Raw genomic sequence first — 22,175 nt, 5'->3', positions numbered from 1 at the left:
GAGATAATTGCAAAGTATGAAAGTGGAGTGCGTGTGTCGGAGCTGGCCAGGTTGTATACCAAACCCCAATCAACCATCGCTACTATAGTGGCCAGGAAAACGGCAATCAAGGAAGCTGTTCTTACAAAAGATGCATGTCTGTTTTTGAAACAGAGATTGCAAGTTTTAGAAGATGTTGAGAGACTGTTATTGGTGTGGATAAATGAAAAACAGATAGCAGGAGATAGCATCTCTCAAGCGATCATATGTGAAAAGGCTAGGAAGTTGCATGAGGATTTAATTGAAAAAATGCCTGCAACTAGTGGTAATGTGAGTGAATTTAAGGCCAGCAAAGGTTGGTTTGAAAGATTTAAGAATCGTAGTGTCATACATAGTGTGATTAGGCATGGTGAGGCTGCCAGTTCGGACCAAAAAGCAGCTGAAAAATATGTGAAGGAATTCAATTATTACATAGACAGTGAAGAGTTTAAACGTGAACAAGTGTTTAAATGCGATGAAACAGGCCTGTTTTGGAAGAAGTTGCCAAGCAGGACCTACATTACTCAGGAGGAAAAGGCACTCCCAGGACATAAGCCTATGAAAGACAGGCTTACTCTGCTGATGTGTGCCAATGCTAGTGGTGATTGCAAAGCGAAGCCTATATTGGTGTATCACTCAAACTCCCAGAGTGTTCAGGCAAAACAATGTCCTCAAGGCTAATTTGTGTGTGCTGTGGAGGGCAAACACTAAGGCATGGGTCACTAGGGACTTTTTCTATGACTGGTTACACCAAGCATTTGCCCCCAATGTGAAAAATTACCTAATTGAAAAGAAATTAGACCTTAAGTGCCTCCTGGTATTAGATAATGCCCCTGGTCATCCTACAGACTTGGCAGAGTGACTTTCTGGGGACATGAGCTTCATTAAGGTCAAGTTTTTGCCTCCTAATACCACTCCTCGCCTGCAGCCCATGGACCAGCAGGTCATTTCCAACTTCAAGAAACTGTACACAAAAGCTACGTTTCAAAAGTGCTTTGAAGTGACCACAGACACTCGATTGACTCTAAAAGAGTTTTGGAGAGAGCACTTTAATATCCTCAATTGTGTAAACCTTATAGGTAAGGCTTGGGAGGGAGTGACTAAGAGGACCTTGAACTCTGCTTGGAAGAAACTGTGGCCAGAATGTATAGACAAAAGGGATTTTGAAGGGTTCGAGACTAACCCTGGGAATCGTATGCCAGTTGAGGAATCCATTGTGGCACTGGGGAAGTCCTTGGGGTTGGAGGTTAGTGGGGATGATGTGGAAGAGTTGGTGGAGGAGGACAATGAAGAACTAACCACTGATGAGCTGCTAGATCATCTTCAACAATAAGAGGCCAGACCTAAGGAAACTGCTTCGGAGGAGGGGATAGAGAAATTGAAGAAGTTGCCTACTTCGATGATTAAAGACATGTGTGATAAATTAGACACATGTGCAACTCTTGGGTATCTTTATTAAGGAAACGTTTTGCCACACAGTGGCTTCATCAGTCCATACACAGGAGAAGCATGAAGAACAGGAGGAGAATGAGGTAATCAGTCCCTCAACCTTGAGTCGATGTGGTCAGTCCATCAATCTTGAATAGAATACGGCACATGAGCGGAGAAGGAGCTTATAAACCGTAGGCAGGAGAGGTGCAGTAGTCATAGGTGGTGTCACATTTGCCCAGTGTGGAAGTAGGTCGTGCCCAAGGGTTAGGCAAGCAAAGAATTCCCAAGTATTAAGACCCCAAGAAGTTGCAGTGTCTGACAGGATTGTAGGTGAATGGTTCACAGAACCGACACGTTGATAAATTAGACACATGTGCAACTCTTGGGTATCTTTATTAAGGAAACGTTTTGCCACACAGTGGCTTCATCAGTCCATACACAGGAGAAGCATGAAGAACAGGAGGAGAATGAGGTAATCAGTCCCTCAACCTTGAGTCGATGTGGGAATTCTTCGCTTGCCTAACCCTTGGGCACGACCTACTTCCACACTGGGCAAATGTGACACCACCTACGACTGCTGCACCTCTCCTGCCTATGGTTTATAAGCTCCTTCTCCGCTCATATGCCGTATTCTATTCAATATTGATGGATTGACCACATCGACTCAAGGCTGAGGGACTGATTATCTCATTCTCCTCCTGTTCTTCATGCTTCTCCTGTGTATGGACTGATGAAGCCACTGTGTGGCGAAACGTTTCCTTAATAAAGATACCCAAGAGTTGCACACGTGTCTAATTTATCAATGTGTCGGTTCTGTGAACCATCCATCTACAAAGAAATGTGTACAATGTGGACAAAGGTGAAAACCTTTATGGATGAAAATCACCCTCACACAGCTATTGCAAGTTGTGCTGGTGACTATTACAATGACAATGTTGTGAACCACTTTAGAAAAGTCATAAAGGAACGAGAGGTACAGGCCTCTATGGACAGATATGTTGTGCGACAGAAGTCCAGTGACTCTCAAGCTGGTCCTAGTGGCATTAACCCTTTGAGGGTTTTCGTCGTACTAGTACGTCTTAAGCGTAGGGTTTTTTGACGTACTAGTACGCATAAATTCTAGCGGCCTCAAATCTAGTGGGAGAAAGCTGGTAGGCCTTCATATGAAAGAATGGGTCTATGTGGTCAGTGTGCACAGTCTAAAAAAAATCCTGCAGCACACAGTGCATAATGAGAAAAAAAAAAACTTTGACCATTTTTTTGGAATAAATCAGCGACTTTGCAGTGTATTTCCGTATGGTATTTATTGTTGTATTCTAGTTTTCTTGGTCTCATTTAATAGAATGGAAGACATATTACAGAAATTGAGATGATTTTGGCTGGTTTTACAATGAAAGGTGCCTTGAAATTGAGCTCAAAGTAGCAGAAATGTTCGATTTTTACCAAACTTCAAAAGTAAACAAATCGTGCCAAGCGTGCAATACACGTCAACTGGTGAGTCTAATATTCTTTCACAAGTGCACCAATAATATTTATACCATTTTTTACACTAATGCAGTAGTCTGCATAACAGTAAATCTTATATTTTTTGTGAGAATAAAAATTCAAAATGGAAAGCAAAAGAATATAAGAGGGGCCTTGAGACGTGACTAATGACTAGAGGAAATGTCATTTTAGTGCCAGGAATGTCTTTCTTGTTTATTCTGGACCCTATTCGGAAATTGGCATCTTTTGAAATTTGTGTGAAATTGGCAAAATTGCTAAATTCTGACCACTGTACTGGATAGTTGAATTTCATAAATGGGTGGTTTCTTGCACCCATTCGATAGAAAAAATGGAGTTCTAGCGAAATATTCATGTTTTTTGTCGACTAGTACAGCGAAATTGGCCGAAAATGGGGCTCAAAGTGGGCAAAATCGCCGATGCGTAAACATCGCCGAGACCGCTAACTTTGCGAGAGCATAATTTCGTAAGTTTTCTATCAAATTTCAAACTTTTGGTGTCTTTATGATCGGGAAAAGATTCTCTATCTTTTCATAAGAGAAAATAATTTTTTTTTTTTTAAATTTGGCCGACCCTGAGAACGAGTTTTGGAGAGGGCCTGTCGACCCTCAAAGGGTTAAAAGAAGAAGGGAAGTAACCCCAGAAAAGGACTTGCTACCTCAAGTCCTAATGGAGGGGGATTCCCCTTCTAAACAATAACAACTTTGACACTCATCCCTCCTCCCATCCCATCAATCATCACAAGATCTTCATTAACCCTTTGACTGTTTTGGTCGTATATATACGTCTTACGAGCCAGTGTTTCAGACGTATATATACTCAATAATTCTAGCGGCTTCAAATCAAGCGGAAGAAAGCTGGTAGGCGCACATGTGAGAGAATGGGTCTGTGTGGTCAGTGTGCACCACATAAAAAAAGTCCTGCAGCACACAGTGCGTAATGAGAAAAAAAAACTCTGATCATTTTTTTGGATTCAAACGCTGACTTTGAGGTGTATTTTCGTATAGTATTTATCGATGTATTTGCGTTTTCATGGTCTTAGGTGATAAAATGGAAAACATATTACAGAAATAGAGATGATTTTTATTACTTTGACGATGAAAACGACCTTGAAACTGAGCTCAAAGTAGCGGAAATGTTCGATTTTTACCAATGTTCAGGAGTAAAATCACACCACACGTCCAATACACGTCAACTGGGGAGTCTAATATTCTTTCACTAGTGCACTGATATTATTTGTACCATTTTTACAATAATGCAGTAGTCTGCATAACAGTAAATTTTGTATTTTTTTGTATGCAAGACCAGGACCCACACGTTACTGAATTCACAAACACAATGAGTAACTGTATGTTGCTACCAACAGTAACAAAACCTACAAGAGTTACAGAGACTAGTGTTTCCCTACTTGACCACATCTGGACCAACACCATATCCCCTTTAAAATCAGGCATAATTACAGATAATACCACAGACCACTACCCTACTTTCCTCATAACAACTCTTGGTAAATTACCCCAAGACACTACTAAAGTCACCTTCAGACTTCACAATGAGGCAGCCATTAATAACTTCACAACAGCATTAGCAAACATTGATTGGCACACTGAGCTAGAAATCAATACAGATATTGACGAATGTATTAATAATTTTCTAAAAAAGACTCAATACCTCTATAACAAGCACTGCCCTAAAAAAACTAAGCAGATGACAGCTAAGAGACTGAACAGTCCCTGGCTAACACCCAGCATTCTCAAATCCATAAATACAAAACACCAATATGAAAAACAGTACAGAATGGGTCACATAACCAGAGACCAAACAAAACGTTACTCGTCAATCCTAACCAGCCTGATAAGAAGGGCAAAAAAATTGTATTATGAGAACAGATTATCCAACTTACGAGGTGATATAAAAAAGACCTGGAAAACCCTATCAGAAATTCTGGGAACAAAAAAGATATCACGAAATAGCGAAATAAAATTAGCAAAATCAGATGAACCCCAACTCCCACCAACAGAAACAGCAAACAGACTCAATGATTTCTTCTCCACTATAGGACAAAACCTTGCCAATAAAATCCCAAGCTCAGATACCCCACCAAATGACTACCTCACCGGCAACTACCCGAACACACTGTTCCTAGCTCCGACTAACCCATACGAAGTCTCCCTTATTATCAACGCACTAAAAAACAAGGCAGGAGATTTAAATACCTTACCACCCTTTATATACAAAAAAGTGTCACAAGTGCTATCACCAATCATTGCAACACTCTTTAACAAATCCATTGAATCCTCCACCTTCCCTACAGTACTCAAAATAGCAAGGGTCACCCCGATCCACAAAGGAGGAGACCAAACAGAGTTGAATAACTATAGGCCAATATCCAACTTACACCCTCTCTCAAAAATCTTCGAAAAATTAATTCATAAACGAATCTACTCCTACCTTATCTCCCAAAACATACTCAACCCCTGCCAATTTGGATTCAGGCCTAATAAAAATACTAATGATGCTATTATACACATGCTAGAACATATATACACTGCAATAGAGAAAAAAGAAGTCCCACTGGGGATCTTCATTGACTTACGTAAAGCTTTTGATACAGTTGACCATGACTTGCTCCACGTAAAATTATCACACTATGGTATAAGAGGGCACTCCCTCAACTACCTCAAGTCATACCTCAGCAACAGAAGCCAATATGTGTACGCAAATGGGGCAAACTCTTCTGCACAACCAATTACAGTTGGTGTCCCACAGGGAAGTGTCCTTGGCCCTCTTCTCTTTCTCCTATACATAAATGACCTACCAAATGCTTCTCAATTACTCAAACCCACACTATTTGCTGATGACACAACATACGTCTTCTCCCACCCGAGCCCAGTCAAGCTAGCCAATACTGTAAATACCGAATTACAGAAAATATCTACCTGGATGAGTACTAACAAACTTACACTAAACATTGACAAAACCTACTTCATTCAGTTTGGTAACAGAGCTACAGATGTCCCTCTTAACATAATGATAAACGGATCACCTATCACAAAGCTAACAGAGGGAAAATTCTTAGGAATCCACCTTGATAATAGACTCAAATTTCATACACATATACAACAAATTTCTAAGAAAATTTCCAAGACTGTAGGCATACTATCGAAGATACGGTACTATGCTCCACAGTCAGCCCTCCTGGCCCTATATCACTCTCTTATTTACCCCTATCTCACCTATGGAATTTGTGCATGGGGCTCAACAACAAGTAACCATCTCAGACCACTAATTACCCAACAAAAGGCTGCAGTTAGAATGATAACAAATTCTCACTACAGGCAGCACACTCCACCAATATTCAATACACTCAACCTACTCACCATACAAAACATCCATACTTATTACTGCACCTATTACATACATAGAACACTCAACTCTGATATTAACCCTCCCCTCAAACATCTCCTTGCCAACCTCAACAGAACACATGACCATAACACAAGGCACAGATCACTCTTTGATATTCCTCGTGTCCATCTCACGCTATGCAAAAACTCAATGCACATAAAAGGCCCTAAAATCTGGAATTCATTACCTGTTAATATAAAAGAAACACTACCTGTTTATAAATTCAAGTCTCTTCTCAAAGATCACTTACTCACCCAAAACCAAATAAATACTGAATAACTGAACCTTATAAATTGTATATCTTAAATGTTTCTCACAATTATATCACATAAATGTTAAACCTAAAACCCAATCTAACTTTATTATTTTTTAAATTCACTACCTAACAGAATACTCCATTCTACTGAATTTACAACAATGCATGCAACCATATGACCTGTCTTTGTAATACTCACTTGTGCTTTATAGTAATCAGTTTACATTAATGTTTTTCACTGATTTCATCATTGCTTAGTTAATCTTAAGTTAATTTTAAGCCAGCCCGTAATGCTATGCATAGTATAAGTGGCTTTGGCATGCTGCTCTTATCTGTATTTTTTTTTGTACCTCTGTAAGTGTGCTCAAATTATAAATAAATAAATAAATAAATAAATAAATGAATAAAAAATAAAAATAGAAAGCAATAATAATATAAGAGGGACATAGAGATGTGACTAATGAACAGAGGATATGTTATTTTAGTGCCAAGAATGTCTACCTTGTTTATTCTGGATCCTATTTTGAAATTGGCATCTTTTTTAGTTTGCGTGAAATTGGCCAAATTGCCAATTTCTGACCACAATATTGGGTAGTCCAAATTGATAAATGGGAGGTTTCTTGTACTCAGCTGATAGATAAAATGGAGTTCTAAAGAAATAGCTATGAGTTTGGTCAACTGGAACAATGGAATTGGCTGAAAATAGGGCTCAAAGTCGGTGAAATCGCCGATACGCATATGTCGCCGAGACCGCTAACTTCGCGGGAGCGTAATTCTATGAGTTTTCGACCAAATTTCGAACTTTTGGTGTCATTACCATTGGGAAAAGATTCTCTATCATTTCATAAGAAAAAATAATTTTTTTTTTTCAAAAACTTAGCGACATAGAATGACAGTTTCAGAAAGGGGCCTGAAACAGTCAAAGGGTTAAAGGTAAGTGTCACGTATTCTATTGTTAGTAGAGAACTACTAACTGTGCATGTCTTCTTCAGTTTGTGTGCATTAAACTTAATATTTCATGTGGTAAAACTTTTTTTTTATCATACTTTTGGGTGTCTTGCACGGATTAATTTGATTTCCATTATTTCTTATGGGGAAAATTATATCGCCTTACGATAATTTTGGCATATGATGAGCTCTCAGGAACGAATTAATATCGTATGCCAGGGGTCCACTATACTATCGTACCATGGTCAGCTGCTGCTGCTGCTGTAGCACAGTCAGCTGCTGCTGCACCATGGTCACCTGCTGCTGCACCATGGTCAGCTGCTGCTGCTGCACCATGGTCAGCTGCTGCTGCTGCTGCTGCTGCACCACAGTCAGCTGCTACTGCTGTAGCACCGTTGTTGGTGTGGCTTATCGAGAATACACTGAGAAACAATTAACCCCAGAAGGTTAGCCACCCAGGATAACCCAAGAAAGTCTGTGTCATCAAGGACTGTCTAACTTATTTCCATTGGGGTCCTTAATCTTGTCTCCCAGGATGCGACCCACACGAGTCGACTAACACCCAGGTGAATAGGAAAAAATGCCTGGAACTAGTGCTCATATTGGTGAATTTAAGGCCAGCAAAGGTTGGTTTGAGAGATTTAAGAATCATAGTGGCATACAGTGTGATAAGGCATGTTCTGGAAGAAAATGCCAAACAGGACCTACATTGCTCAGGAGGAAAAGGCACTCCCAGGACACAGTGTCTCATCAGTCATTGCTGCGTCTTCAATAAAGATAAGTGTCATTTATTCTTCATTTAGTAGAGTAGTGCATGCACAATATATAATGTGTATGTACTACTCTACTATTGTGCCTGTATCCTTCTTTTTGTGTGTAGAAAAATGTAATTTCATGTGGAAAATTTTTTTTTCATACTGTTGAGTGTCTTGCACAGATTATATTGATTTTCATTACTTCTTATGGGGAAAATTAATTTAACCCATGATCATTTCATCTTACAATGGGCTCTCAGGAATGGATTAATGTCGTAAGTCGGGGGTCCACTGTATTTACAGTGGTTCCTCAATAATCTTCAGGCTCGACAGTCGTCCTTTTTGGAAATCGTCACGTTATTTTTTGTCCAAACATTGGCTCGCAAATGGTCGGTTGACTCGCTAATCATTGTTCATCCTGGACGCGTACTCACGGCTCTGAGCAGCCTCGGCCTCCCTTCCCAGCCAGTGTTTACCAGTGAGCTATGGTCCCTTCACTTGTTCATACGAAATACAGTGGACCCCCGGTTTACGATATTATTTCATTCCAGAAGTGTGTTCAGGTGCCAGTACTGACCGAATTTGTTCCCATAAGGAATATTATGAATTAGATTAGTCCATTTCAGACCCCCAAACATACACATACAAATGCACTTACATAAATACACTTACGTAATTGGTCGCACTGGGAGCTGATCGTAAACCGGGGGTCCACTGTATTTCACAATACGTATTCCTTTCATTTTAGTGCTTGCAAGTGCTAAATAAGCTACCATGGCTCCAAAGAAAGCCCCTAGTGCCAAGCCTTTGGTAAAGATGAGAAATACGATTGGATTTAAGAAAAACATCATCGAACAATATGAAAGTGGCGTACATGTGGCCGAACTGGCCAAGATGTATAACAAACCCCATACAACCATATCTTCCATCATGGCAAAGAAAAAGGAAATCAAGGAAGCTGTTGTTGCTTGGAGAAAATTGTGGCCAGATTGTGTCCACAAGAGGGATTTTGAAGGGTTTGTGACTGACCCTGATGAGCCTATGTCAGTTGTGAAATCTATTGTGGCATTGGGGAGTTCCATGGGGTTGCATGTGAGTTTGGAGGATGTGGAAGAGTTGGTGGAGGACCACAACGAAGAGCTAACCACTGAGGAGCTGCAAGAGCTTCAGCAGGAACAGCAACAGATCGCAGCTCAGAATCTTACTGCAGAGGGAGGAGGCAGAGAGATGGAAGAAGGTGCCTTCTTCAGAAATTAAGGAGATTTTTGAAATGTGGGGTAGGATGGGAAGATTTATGGAGAAACATCACCCTGAGAAGGATGTTGCAAGCCATATCAGCAACTTGTACAGTGACAAAGCCTTGGCCTATTTTAGGGAAGTTTTAAAGAGATGCCAGAAACAGAGCTTTCTGGACACTTTTTTTGTGAGACAGGACTCCAGTGACTCTCAAGCTGGCCCTAGTGGCATTAAGAAACAGAGAAGTATATAACCCCAGAAAAGGACTTGGTACCTGAGGTGTTGATGGAAGGGGATTCCCCTTCCAAACAGTACAGTGGACCCCTGCATAGCGACTTTAATCCGTGCAAGAGGGCTGATTGTTATGCGAAATGATCGGTATGCGAATGAATTTTCCCCATAAGAAATAATGGAAATCAAATTAATCCATGCAAGACACCCAAAAGTATGAAAAAAAAAATTTTTACCACATGAAATATACATTTTCCTACACACAAAGAGAAGGATACATGCACAATAGTAGAGTAGTACATGCACAATATATATTGTGCATGTACTACTCTACTAAATGAAGAATAAATGACACTTACCTTTATTGAAGATGCAGCAATGACTGATGAGACACTGTGTCCTGGGAGTGCCTTTTCCTCCTGAGTACTGTAGGTCCTGTTTGGTATTTTCTTCCAGAACAGGCCTTATCACACTGTGTATGCCACTACGATTCTTAAATCTCTCAAACCAACCTTTGCTGACTTTAAATTCACCAATATGAGCACTAGTTCCAGGCATTTTTCCCTGTTCACCTGGGTGTTAGTCGACTGGTGTGGGTTGCATCCTGGGAGACAAGATTAAGGACCCCAATGGAAATAAGTTAGACAGTCTTCGATGACACTGACTTTTTTGGGTTATCCTGGGTGGCAAATCCTCTGGGGTTAATTGTTTCTTGGTATTCTCAATAAGCCACACCAACAATGGTGCTACAGCAGCAGCAGCTGACAGCTAGCAGCAGCACACGTGCTACAGCAGCAGCAGACGGTACTACAGCAGCAGCAGACGGTACTACAGCAGCAGCAGCTGACAGTGGTACAACAGCAGCAGCAGCTAACAGTGCTACAGCAGCAGCAGACGATGCTACAGCAGCAGCAGACGATGCTACAGCAGCAGCAGACGATGCTATAGCAGCAGCAGACGATGCTACAGCAGCAGCAGACGGTACTACAGCAGCAGCAGCAGCTGTACCACCAATAGTAGCGATGGTTGATTGGGGTTTATTATACAACCTGGCCAGCTCGGAGACACGCACTCCACTTTCATACTTATCAACGATCTCTTTCTTCATCTCTATAGTAATTCTCACCCTTATTGCTGTAGGGTTGGCACAAGAAGCTTTCTTGGGGCCCATGGTCACTTATTTTCCAGATAAATCACCAAAAACACTGTAATAATACGAAATGTTCCGATTGTATGCTTGGATGTTACCGCGGAGGCTGGCTGGTAAACAATGCCACCGGCGGCACATGTGAGGCTGGCTAAGGGCGCGCATTGGACGCGTCTCGGACGAAGAGTGGTGAGCGGGTTTTTGGGCGGTATGCGAGGCAAAATTTTTGCGATAAAAGCGAGCGGTATGCGGATTGAACGGTATGCGATGCGTACGGTATGCGGGGGTCCACTGTAAATCAATCCAATCTCTCTCCTCCTCCAGTCTTCCATACACTAAGAAGAATGGCCAATAAAGGTAAGTGTTATGCTGTTAATGTTTCATTCATCATGTCCCATTGTATTGTTTATGTACTACATCTATATTTCGTGTAAAAAAAAATTTTGTTTTAATACTTCTGGGTGTCAGGAACGGATTAATTGTATTTACATTATTTCTTATGGGGAAAATTTATTCGAAAATCTTCTATTTCGATAATCATCGCACTTCCAGGAACGGATTAATGACGATAAACGAGGGACCACTGTATTCTACTGCACCAACGTGGAGACAACTTGTACACAATGTAAAGTGTTTGTATTATGGTATAATACAAACGTGTATGAACCAAAACCAGATGCAATCATCTGTTTGTTTACATACTCTGCATCTGTGTCCTCCCTAATTTACTCATTCTCTCATTTATTCGTATTATCTTGTTTACTCACCTCTCACCCTACATTAAGACTACAAATATTTTAAGGTAAGTAATGAGTGTACTATATGTGCATTTTAATTTTTTATTGTTTTTTAATGTTTAGTTCTATTGCTAACTTAATACAGTGGACCCCCGCATACTGTTGGCCTTACATAACGTTAAATCCGCATACCGATACATTTTATCGCTAAGATTTTTGCCTCGCATACTGCTAAAAAACCCGCTCAACGCTGTTCGTCCGAGACGCGTCTAATGTGCGGCCTTAGCCAGCCTCACATGTTCCGCCGGTGGCATTGTTTACCAGCCAGCCTCCGCGGTAACATCCAAGCATACAATTGGAACATTTCGTATTATTACAGTGTTTTTGGTGATTTTATCTGCAAAATAAGTGACCATGGGCCCCAAGAAAGCTTCTAGTGCCAACCCTACAGCAATAAGGGTGAGAATTACTATAGAGATGAAGAAAGAGATCATTGATAAGTATGAAAGTGGAGTGCGTGTCTCCGAGCTGGCCAGGTTGTATAATAAACCCCAATCAACCATCGCTACTATTGTGGGCAACAAAACGGCAATCAAGGAAGCTGTTCTTGCCAAAGGTTCAACTGTGTTTTCGAAACAGAGATCGCAAGTGATGGAAGATGTTGAGAGACTCTTATTGGTGTGGATAAATGAAAAACAGATAGCAGGAGATAGCATCTCTCAAGTGATCATAAGTGAAAAGGCTAGGAAGTTGCATCAGGATTTAATTAAAAAAATGCCTGCAACTAGTGATGATGTGAGTGAATTTAAGGCCAGCAAAGGTTGGTTTGAGAGATTTAAGAAGCGTAGTGGCATACATAGTGTGATAAGGCATGGTGAGGCTGCCAGTTCGGACCACAAAGCAGCTGAAAAATATGTGCAGGAATTCAAGGAGTACATAGACAGTGAAGGACTGAAACCTGAACAAGTGTTTAATTGTGATGAAACAGGCCTGTTTTGGAAGAAAATGCCAAGCAGGACCTACATTACTCAGGAGGAAAAGGCACTCCCAGGACATAAGCCTATGAAAGACAGGCTTACTCTGTTGATGTGTTCCAATGCTAGTGGTGACTGCAAAGTGAAGCCTTTATTAGTGTATCACTCAGAAACTTCCAGAGCGTTCAGGCAAAAGAATATCCTCAAGGCTAATTTGTGTGTGCTGTGGAGGGCAAACAGTAAGGCATGGGTCACTAGGGACTTTTTCTATGACTGGTTACACCATGCATTTGCCCTCAATGTGAAAGATTACCTAATTGAAAAGAAATTAGACCTTAAGTGCCTCCTGGTGTTAGACAATGCCCCTGGTCATCCTACAGACGTGGCAGAGCAACTTTAAGGGGACATGAGCTTCATTAAGGTGAAGTTTTTGCCTCCTAATACCACTCCTCTCCTGCAGCCCATGGACCAGCAGGTTATTGCAAACTTCAAAGAAATGTACACAAAAGCTCTGTTTGAAAGGTGCTTTGTAGTGACCTCAGAAACTCAACTGACTCTAAGAGAGTTTTGGAGAGAGCACTTTAATATCCTCAATTGTGTAAACCTTATAGGTAAGGCTTGGGAGGGAGTGACTAAGAGGACCTTGAACTCTGCTTGGAAGAAACTGTGGCCAGAATGTGTAGACCAAAGGGATTTTGAAGGGTTTCAGGCTAACCCTGAGAGGAGTATGCCAGTTGAGGAATCCATTGTGGCATTGGGAAAGTCCTTGGGGTTGGAGGTTAGTGGGAATGATGTGGAAGAGTTGGTGGAGGAGGACAATGAAGAACTAACCACTGATGAGCTGCTAGATCAACTTCAACAGCAAGAGGCCAGACCTGAGGAAACTGGTTCGGAGGAGAGGAGAGAGAAATTGAAGAAGTTGCCTACTACAAAGATTAAGGAAATCTGTGCAATGTGGCTGAAAGTGCAAACCTTTATGGATGAAAATCACCCTCACACAGCTATTGCAAGCCGTGCTGGTGACTATTACACTGACAGTGTTGTGAAACACTTTAGGGAAGTCATAAAGGAACGAGAGGTACAGGCCACTATGGACAGATATGTTGTGCGACAGAAGTCCAGTGACTCTGAAGCTGGTCCTAGTGGCATTAAAAGAAGAAGGGAAGTAACCCCAGAAAAGGACTTGACACCTCAAGTCTTAATGGAAGGGGATTCCCCTTCTAAACACTAAGACTCTCTCCTCCTCCCATCCCATCAATCATCACCAGATCTTCAATAAAGGTAAGTGTCATGTAATTGTGCATGCCTTTTTCAGTTTGTGTGTATTAAAATTAATATTTCATGTGGTAAAAATGTTTTTTTTTTCATACTTTGGGGTGTCTTGCACGGATTAATTTGATTTCCATTATTTCTTATGGGGAAAATTCATTCGCATAACGATAATTTCGCATAACAATGAGCTCTCATGAACGGATTAATATCGTTATGTGGGGGTCCACTGTATACAGTGGACCCTCGACCAACGATGGCATCATATAACGCTAAATCCGACTAGCGATACAATTTAACGCTAACATTTTGCCTCGGCTAATGCTAAAAAACTCGACTAACGATATTCGTTCTCGGGTACCAATTAATATCGTTAGTTGAGGGTCCACTGTATGTTAGTGTAAACTTGTTATCTAGCATTTATATGCATTTATAAGTGGAAAAGAAGGGCATTCCACTTTACAGCAATTTCCACTTTATGGTGGTAGCCTGAAATGTAATTTGCCATATTAGTGGGGCCCTACTGTACTTGGATGATGACCAACAAACTCACTCTCAACATAGACAAAACATACTTAACATATCGATAAATGGTTACAAGACACACACAGGGTAAATTTCTAGGTCTTCTCCTTGACTGTATTCTTAAATTTCATTCCCACATCCAGCATATATCCAAGAAAATTTCCAAATCAATAGGCATCCTTTCCAAGATACGATACTATGTACCCCAAATGATACTCCTTACCCTATACCACTCTTTAATATATCCCTACCTCACCTATGGTGTTTGTGCATGGGGATCAACCAGAGCCAACCACCTTAAACCTTTAATAACCCAACAAAAAGCTGCAGTGCAGATGCTTATCAGCTCCTGTGCCAGACAGCACACCCCACCACTTTACAAAAGCCTGAACTTGCTAGATACATGAGACATACATTCATACTGTGTTGTCCTAGAGGACAGTGCTCCTGAGGGTGCCAGTGTTGTCCTGGAGGATAGTGAACCAAAAGGAGACATTGGCCCTGGTGATGAAACAAGTAAAGACAACACTATTCAATTCACAGAGGTACAAAATAGCAATACTGCTGGAGATGGAACAAAAGCAATACTGCTGGAGATGGAACAAAAGGGGATGATGCCTCAAGGAACAGTGTCGACACATTACCAGCAAAACCTGGTAGAAGTACTGATGTCTATATAGGGGTGATGGATAGGGAAGAAACAGAAAAAATGTACCAGCAGCAAATGCACTTCAATGAATTCTAGCAAACAGAAGTCCAATCTATGTAAATACTATGCCTTGGGTATCTGCAGGCACGGTGTATCTGGTAAAACAGGTGGGACATGCACCTTTGACCATCCCAAAAAATGCCGCACCCACATGACAACAGGAGAGTGCAACTTCCCCTCCTGTAACTTACTTCACCCAGAAATGTGTCATTCATCAATCCATGAAAGAAAATTCTACAACACATACTGCCAGGCACATCGTCTAAAGGGGACTAGAAGACACAGACCAGCCAGGCTATGGGAAACGAAAGAGGGGAGCCACAACCTCTCCAGGGACAGTTTTTTTTTTTTTAGGGGCCAGGAAGGAAAAAAGACTGACAAGAAATGACAATAATCCTACACCAACTGAAAACACTTCTGGAGCAGAGGCACAGACATTGGCCTCCACTCCAGAACAACAGATACTAGAGCCAGCAAATAAAAACCCCTAAATTCCAACAATATAATGACATTTGTCTTTGCAAACATACAGGATCTAAAGCCATCAACAAACAACAAAATGCCTTTCATCAGTGGACTGCTAACAGAGTCAAATGCAATGTTTGCAGCATTCACAGAGACCCACATAAATAGGGCCATTATGACAACGAAATATGGATCCCAGGTTATAACCTATTCAGATGCGACAGACTAAACAGGCAACAAGGGAGGGGTTGGCCTGTATGTCACAGAGTCGCTCATTTGCTCAGAATTACTAAACACCTCAAATGATGTAGTTGAAGTATTGGTGGTAAAGACTAAAAACCAAAACCTTGTCATTGTGGTGGTATACAAGCCTCCAGATGCAACTTCCCAGCAATTCCAGGAGCAGCTTGTGAAAATTGACCACTGTCTGGAAAATCTCCCAACTGCTGCCCCAAACATCTTACTACTGGAAGATTTCAACCTGAGACACCTAAAATGGAGGAGTTTAGCAAACAATGTTTTAGCAGAGATCACCCCGGGAAGCAGCTATGAAAATTCACACACACACACGAACTATTAAATCTCTGCACCAAATTCACCTTAAATCAGCAAATATTAGAGCCTACAGGACTAGAAAATATGCTGGATCTCATCTTCATTAACAACGATGATCTGATATGTAATATAACTGTACCATAGACAATACACTCACATCACATAATAGAGGTACAGACATGTATACACAGGCATGTATGATCAGGCATGAAGGTCTCTTCAAAAAATTCAATTTTAATAACAAACATACAATGTCCTAAATAAAACAAGCTGGGAAGATATCCTAAACAACACGGATCCAAACATTTGCCTAGAGAAACTGAACTCTGTGGTTCTTGACATCTGCTCAAGACACATTCCATTAAGAAAAAGAAAGAGAAGATGTAAACTAGAAAGAAAGAGACACTCCCTATACAGATGAAGGCAAAGAGTCACAGAGCTGCTGAGAGGGGCCAATGTATCTCAAATAGGATGGGAGGCACTGGTCAATGAAATTGCAAATATCGAACTCAAGCTGAAGGAATCTTACAGGAGACAAGAATCACAGGAAGAACTAAAAACCATGAAGGAAACTGAAAAAAAAACAAAATACTTCTTCTCTTATGTCAAATCTAAGGGAAAAACAACATCCGGCATTGGGCCCCTGCTTAGGCAGGATGGGACATACACAGATGACTGCCAAGAAATGAGTGAGATATTAAAGTCCCAATATGACTCAGTGTTCAGCAAGCTGCTGCCCAGACTAAGGGTCAACAATCCAAATGAACGAAACCCAAAATTTGGTCATCTCAAAAATCTCGGATATTATCCTAACTCCACAAGACTTTGAAAAGGCAATAAATGACATGCCCATGCACTCTGCCCCAGGCCCAGACTCATGGAACTCCGTGTTCATCAAGAATTGCAAGAAACCCTTATCGCATGCCTTTAGCATTCTATGGAGAGGGAGCATGGACACAGGGGTCAACCCACACACACTAAGAACAACAGACATAGCCCCACTCAACAAAGGTGGCAGTAAAGCAATTAAAAAATTACAGACTGATAACACTAACATCCCATTTCATAAAAATCTTTGAGAGGGTTCTCTGAAGCAAGATCGCCAACCACCTAGATACCCATCAATTACACAACCCAGGGCAACATTGGTTTAGAGCAAGTCACTTCTGCCTCTCTCAGCTACTGGACCACTATGACAAGATCCTGGATACTGTTGAGGATAAACAAAATACAGATGTAGTATACACAGACTTTGCAAAAGCTTGTGGAGTTAGGATAATATCCGAGATTTTTGAGATGACCAAATTTTGGGTTTCGTTCATAAAGAATTCATCTGGATTATTGGCCTTTGATCTGGACAGCGACTCGCTGAACACCGAGTCATATTGAGACTAATATCTCACTCATTTCTTGGCTGTCATCTGTGTGCGCCCCATCCCGCCTAAGCAGGGCCCAATACTGGATTTTGCTTTACCCTTAGATTTGGAACAAGAGAAGAAGTATTTTGTTTTTTTTTCAATTTCCTTTATGGCTTTTAGTTCTTGTGATTATTATCTCCTGTAAGATTCCTTCAGCTTAAGTTCAATAGTTGCAATTTCATTGATCAGTGCCTCCCTCCCTGTTTCAAATATAGTGACCCCTCTCAGCAGCTCTATGACTCTTCACCTTCGTTTGTATAGGGAATGTCTCTCTCTTTCTAGTTTACATCTTCTCTTTCTTTTTCTTAACCCTTTGAGGGTCGACAGGCCCTCTCCGAAACTCGTTCTCAGGGTCGGCCAAATTTAAAAAAAAAAAAAATTATTTTCTCTTATGAAAAGATAGAGAATCTTTTCCCGATCATAAAGACACCAAAAGTTTGAAATTTGATAGAAAACTTACGGAATTATGCTCTCGCAAAGTTAGCGGTCTCGGCGATGTTTACGCATCGGCGATTTTGCCCACTTTGAGCCCCATTTTCGGCCAATTTCACTGTACTAGTCGACAAAAAACATGAATATTCTAGAACTCCATTTTTTCTATCGAATGAGTGCAAGAAACCACCCATTTATAAATTCAACTATCCAGTACAGTGGTCAGAATTTAGCAATTTTGCCAATTTCACACAAATTTCAAAAGATGCCAATTTCCGAATAGGGTCCAGAATAAACAAGAAAGACATTCCTGGCACTAAAATGACATTTCCTCTAGTCATTAGTCACGTCTCAAGGCCCCTCTTATATTCTTTTCCTTTCCACTTTGAATTTTTATTCTCACAAAAAATATAAGATTTACTCTTATGCAGACTACTGCATTAGTGTAAAAAATGGTATAAATATTATTGGTGCACTTATGAAAGAATATTAGACTCACCAGTTGACGTGTATTGCATGCTTGGCACGATTTGTTTACTTTTGAAGTTTGGTAAAAATTGAACATTTCTGCTACTTTGAGCTCAATTTCAAGGCACCTTTCATTGTAAAACCAGTCAAAATCATCTCAATTCCTGTAATATGTCTTCCATTCTATAAAATGAGACCAAGAGAACTAGAATACAACAATAAATACCATACGAAAATACACTGCAAAGTCGCTGATTTATTATAAAAAAATGGTAAAAGTTTTTTTTTTCTCATTATGCACTGTGTGCTGCAGGATTTTTTTTAGACTGTGCACACTGACCACATAGACCCATTCTTTCATATGAAGGCCTACCAGCTTTCTCCCACTAGATTTGAGGCCGCTAGAATTTATGAGTACTAGTACGTCAAAAACCCCTACGCGTAAGACGTACTAGTACGACCAAAACCCTCAAAGGGTTAATGGAATGTGTCTTAAGCAGATCTCAAGGACCACAGAGTTCATTTTTTCTAGGCAAATGTTCAGATCCATGTTGTTTAGGATATCTTCTCAGCTTGTTTCATTTAGGACATGATTGACTTGATCCCATTGTATGTTTTTGCTATTAGAATTAAATTTTCTGAAGATACCTTCATGACTGATCACCTTGGTGGGAAATGGCCTATGTGTTAATAAAAAAAATATATAAAACACTGCCTGGCCTTAACATAATATAGCCTAGCCTAAACTTAATATAACCTACAATAGCCTTAGCATAATATAACCTAAATAACAAAAAAAAGGCACAATACTGTGACTGGAACAATACAAAAATAACCCGCACATAGAAGAGAGGAGCTTACGACGATGTTTTGGTCCGACTTGGACCATTTACAAAGTCACACTAACGAAAAGGAGAGCAGGAATAGTACATATAGGCAGGAGGTAGCAGTAGTAGTAGTAGTGGAGGTGGAAGGAAGTAGTAGTGGTGGGGTAGTAAGAGGAGGAGCCAGTAAAATACTAAGAAAGGGGAGCACTGCAAGGGAGCTGGGTGCCCACAGAGGGTAAGAGCAAGAACACTTAGGGGGGGGGAAAAATAAATAAATAAAGAAATAAAGAAGGAGCAAATACACAGTGCAGAAGAAAGACAACCCAAAGGAGAAAAAGGAAAGAGGAAAGGGGAAGAGGGAGAAGAAGAAAAAGGAGGACTCAGGTTAGGTCACGGTTGTTCTGAAGTTTGGAGCATTTTACAATGTAGTGGGAAAGGAAGGCATCTACAGAGACGAAGCCAGGACTAAGATTCATACAAGGAAAGTTGTGTATTAGGGAGGATTCAACCAGACAGAGACTGAAAGTTGGAAGTAGGGAAGACAGCTTTAGCAGAAGACCAGGCAATAGGATGACTGTGATCTCTGACATGACAGAAGAGAGCATTGTTAGTGTCGGTAAACCTAACAATACTTTTGTGCTCCCTAAGTCTGTCAGAAAGAGAGCGGCCAGTTTCTCCAAAGTATTGAAGAGGACAGGAGGAACAAGAAATAGAGTAGACACCAGGAGCATCTGTAGAGGGAGGAGAGGTATGAACGAGATTAGTGCGAAGAGTGTTAGTCTGGCAGAAAGTAAGTTTGATGTCTAAGGAACGGAGAGTGTTGTTGAGATTAGAAAGACCGGAAATGTAGGGAAGGCAGAGGACAGAAGAGTTCCCAGGAGTAGAGAGTTTGGGAGAGAAGAAATTACGTTTAGCACGTGAGAAGGCAGAGTCTAAGAAATGGGAAGGGTAGCCAAGACGTGAAAATGAGTTATGGAGAGTGGATATTTCCGATTGGAGGAAATGAGGATCACAAATGTGAAGAGCACGGAGAAAGAGGGACATAAGAATACTTTTCTTGACAGAGGAAGAATGATAAGAAAAGTAGTGAATGTACATGCCACTGTGCATAGGTTTTCGGTAAACAGAAAAGGCAAAACCCGTATCTAAGCGGTGGACATGAGCATCAAGGAAAGGAAGCAAGGAATTGGATTCCCATTCAGCTTTAAACTTAATGGAAGGGGCAAGATTATTAAGAGCATCAAGGAATGGTTGGAAGAGACTGGAGTCATGAGGCCACAGAGCAAAGATGTCATCTACATAGCGGAGCCAGAGTGAAGGTCGCACATCGATAGTAGGAAGAAGAACAGTCTTGAAGTATTCCATGTAAAGATTAGTAAGGACAGGAGAGTGAGGAGAGCGCATAGTGACACCGAAGGTTTGAGAATAATATTTACATTGGAAAGAAAAGGAATCAGAGTCCACACAGAGGCAGATAAGATCAAGAAAGACATCAATAGCTATAGGGAGATGAAGAAACCCTTCACTGGCCTTCACTCTCAGAAAATCAAGGACATCATCAAGAGGGACATTGGTGAAGAGGGACTCAACGTCAAGACTAAGCATCATACAGGTCGGGAGAGAGTGAACCCATTCAATGAAGTCTTGAGAGTGACGGAGCTGGGCAGGAGAAAAAGTACCAAGAAAGGGAGTGAGGGTTTTGGCCAGTCAAAAAGCAAGAGAATAAGAGACAGAACCTGTAGAGAATATGATAGGACAGAGAGGAATATCAGGTTTATGGGTTTTGGGAAGGCCATAGAAATAGGGCAGAGAGGGACAGATGACACGAAAATGTTGAACAAGGTCAAAGTCAGGAGGACAGAGGTCGGAGAGTCCTTAGTTTCTTGTTAGAAGTTCTCTTGACGCAATCAAAAGGGTTGGAAACGAGAGGAGCGTAGGTACGCGAGTCAGAGAGCAAGACATCAGCTTTATGGAGGTAATCCTCATGATCAAGGATAACTACCAAATTACCTTTGTCAGAAGATAGTATGACAATGTTAGTGTTGGATTTAAGAGAAGAAAGGGCAAGTTGGTAATGGTGCGGAAGGTGGTGGTTTTTAGAAAAGAGACTATCAAGAGCAGGAAGGAGAGTGCCAGGAAAGGCGGACAAGTCAGAAAGATTATGGGAGCGAGACTGATCAAAAGAATCAAAAGAGCTAATCAGGGCAATACCAGCATGTGGGGTAGGTGAAGTGGCAAAGGAAAGACCAAAACCAAGAAGCTCAAGCTCATACAGAGTGTGTATGACAGATGACAGGTTGGTAACACAGTCGGTAAGGGAGAATTTTGACAAAGGGCTATCTGAGATGAGACGTTGAAGTGAGCTCTCCTCTCCTCTCCTGTCCTTGCTAATCTTTACATGGAATACTTCGAGACTATTCTACTTCCTACTATCGATGTGCCACCTTCACTCTGGCTCCGCTATGTTGATGACATCTTTGCTCTGTGACCTCATGACTCTTGTCTCTTCCAACCATTCCTTGATGCTCTTAATAATCTTGTCCCTTCCATTAAGTTTAAAGCTGAATGGGACTCTAATTCCTTGCTTACTTTCCTTGATGTTCATGTCCACTGCTCAGATACGGGTTTCGCCTTTTATGTTTACCAAAAACCTATGCACAGTGGCATGTACATTCACTAATTTTCTTACCATTCTTCCTCTGTTGAGAAAAGTGTTCTTATCTCCCTCTTTCTCCTTGCTCTCTGCATTTGTGATCCCCAGTTCCTTCAATCAGAAATTTCCACTCTTCATAACTCATTTTCCCATCTTAGCTACCCTTCCCATTTCTTAGACTCTGCCTTCTCAAGTTCTAAACGTAATTTC

At 41.0% G+C, this 22,175-nt stretch overlaps 1 protein-coding gene across 1 annotated transcript in view; it reads right to left on the bottom strand.

Moving 5' to 3' along the window:
* The window catches only part of LOC128699684 (forkhead box protein N2), a 369,048-nt gene that overhangs the window by 339,732 nt on the left and 7,141 nt on the right, over positions 1 to 22,175 (bottom strand). The window lies entirely within an intron of this gene.

This window comes from Cherax quadricarinatus, chromosome 67 (assembly GCF_038502225.1).
Source record: "Cherax quadricarinatus isolate ZL_2023a chromosome 67, ASM3850222v1, whole genome shotgun sequence".
Taxonomy (NCBI): domain Eukaryota; kingdom Metazoa; phylum Arthropoda; class Malacostraca; order Decapoda; family Parastacidae; genus Cherax; species Cherax quadricarinatus.
The sequence above is the reverse complement of the archived record's forward strand: the minus strand, read 5'-3'. Positions and strand labels throughout refer to the sequence as shown.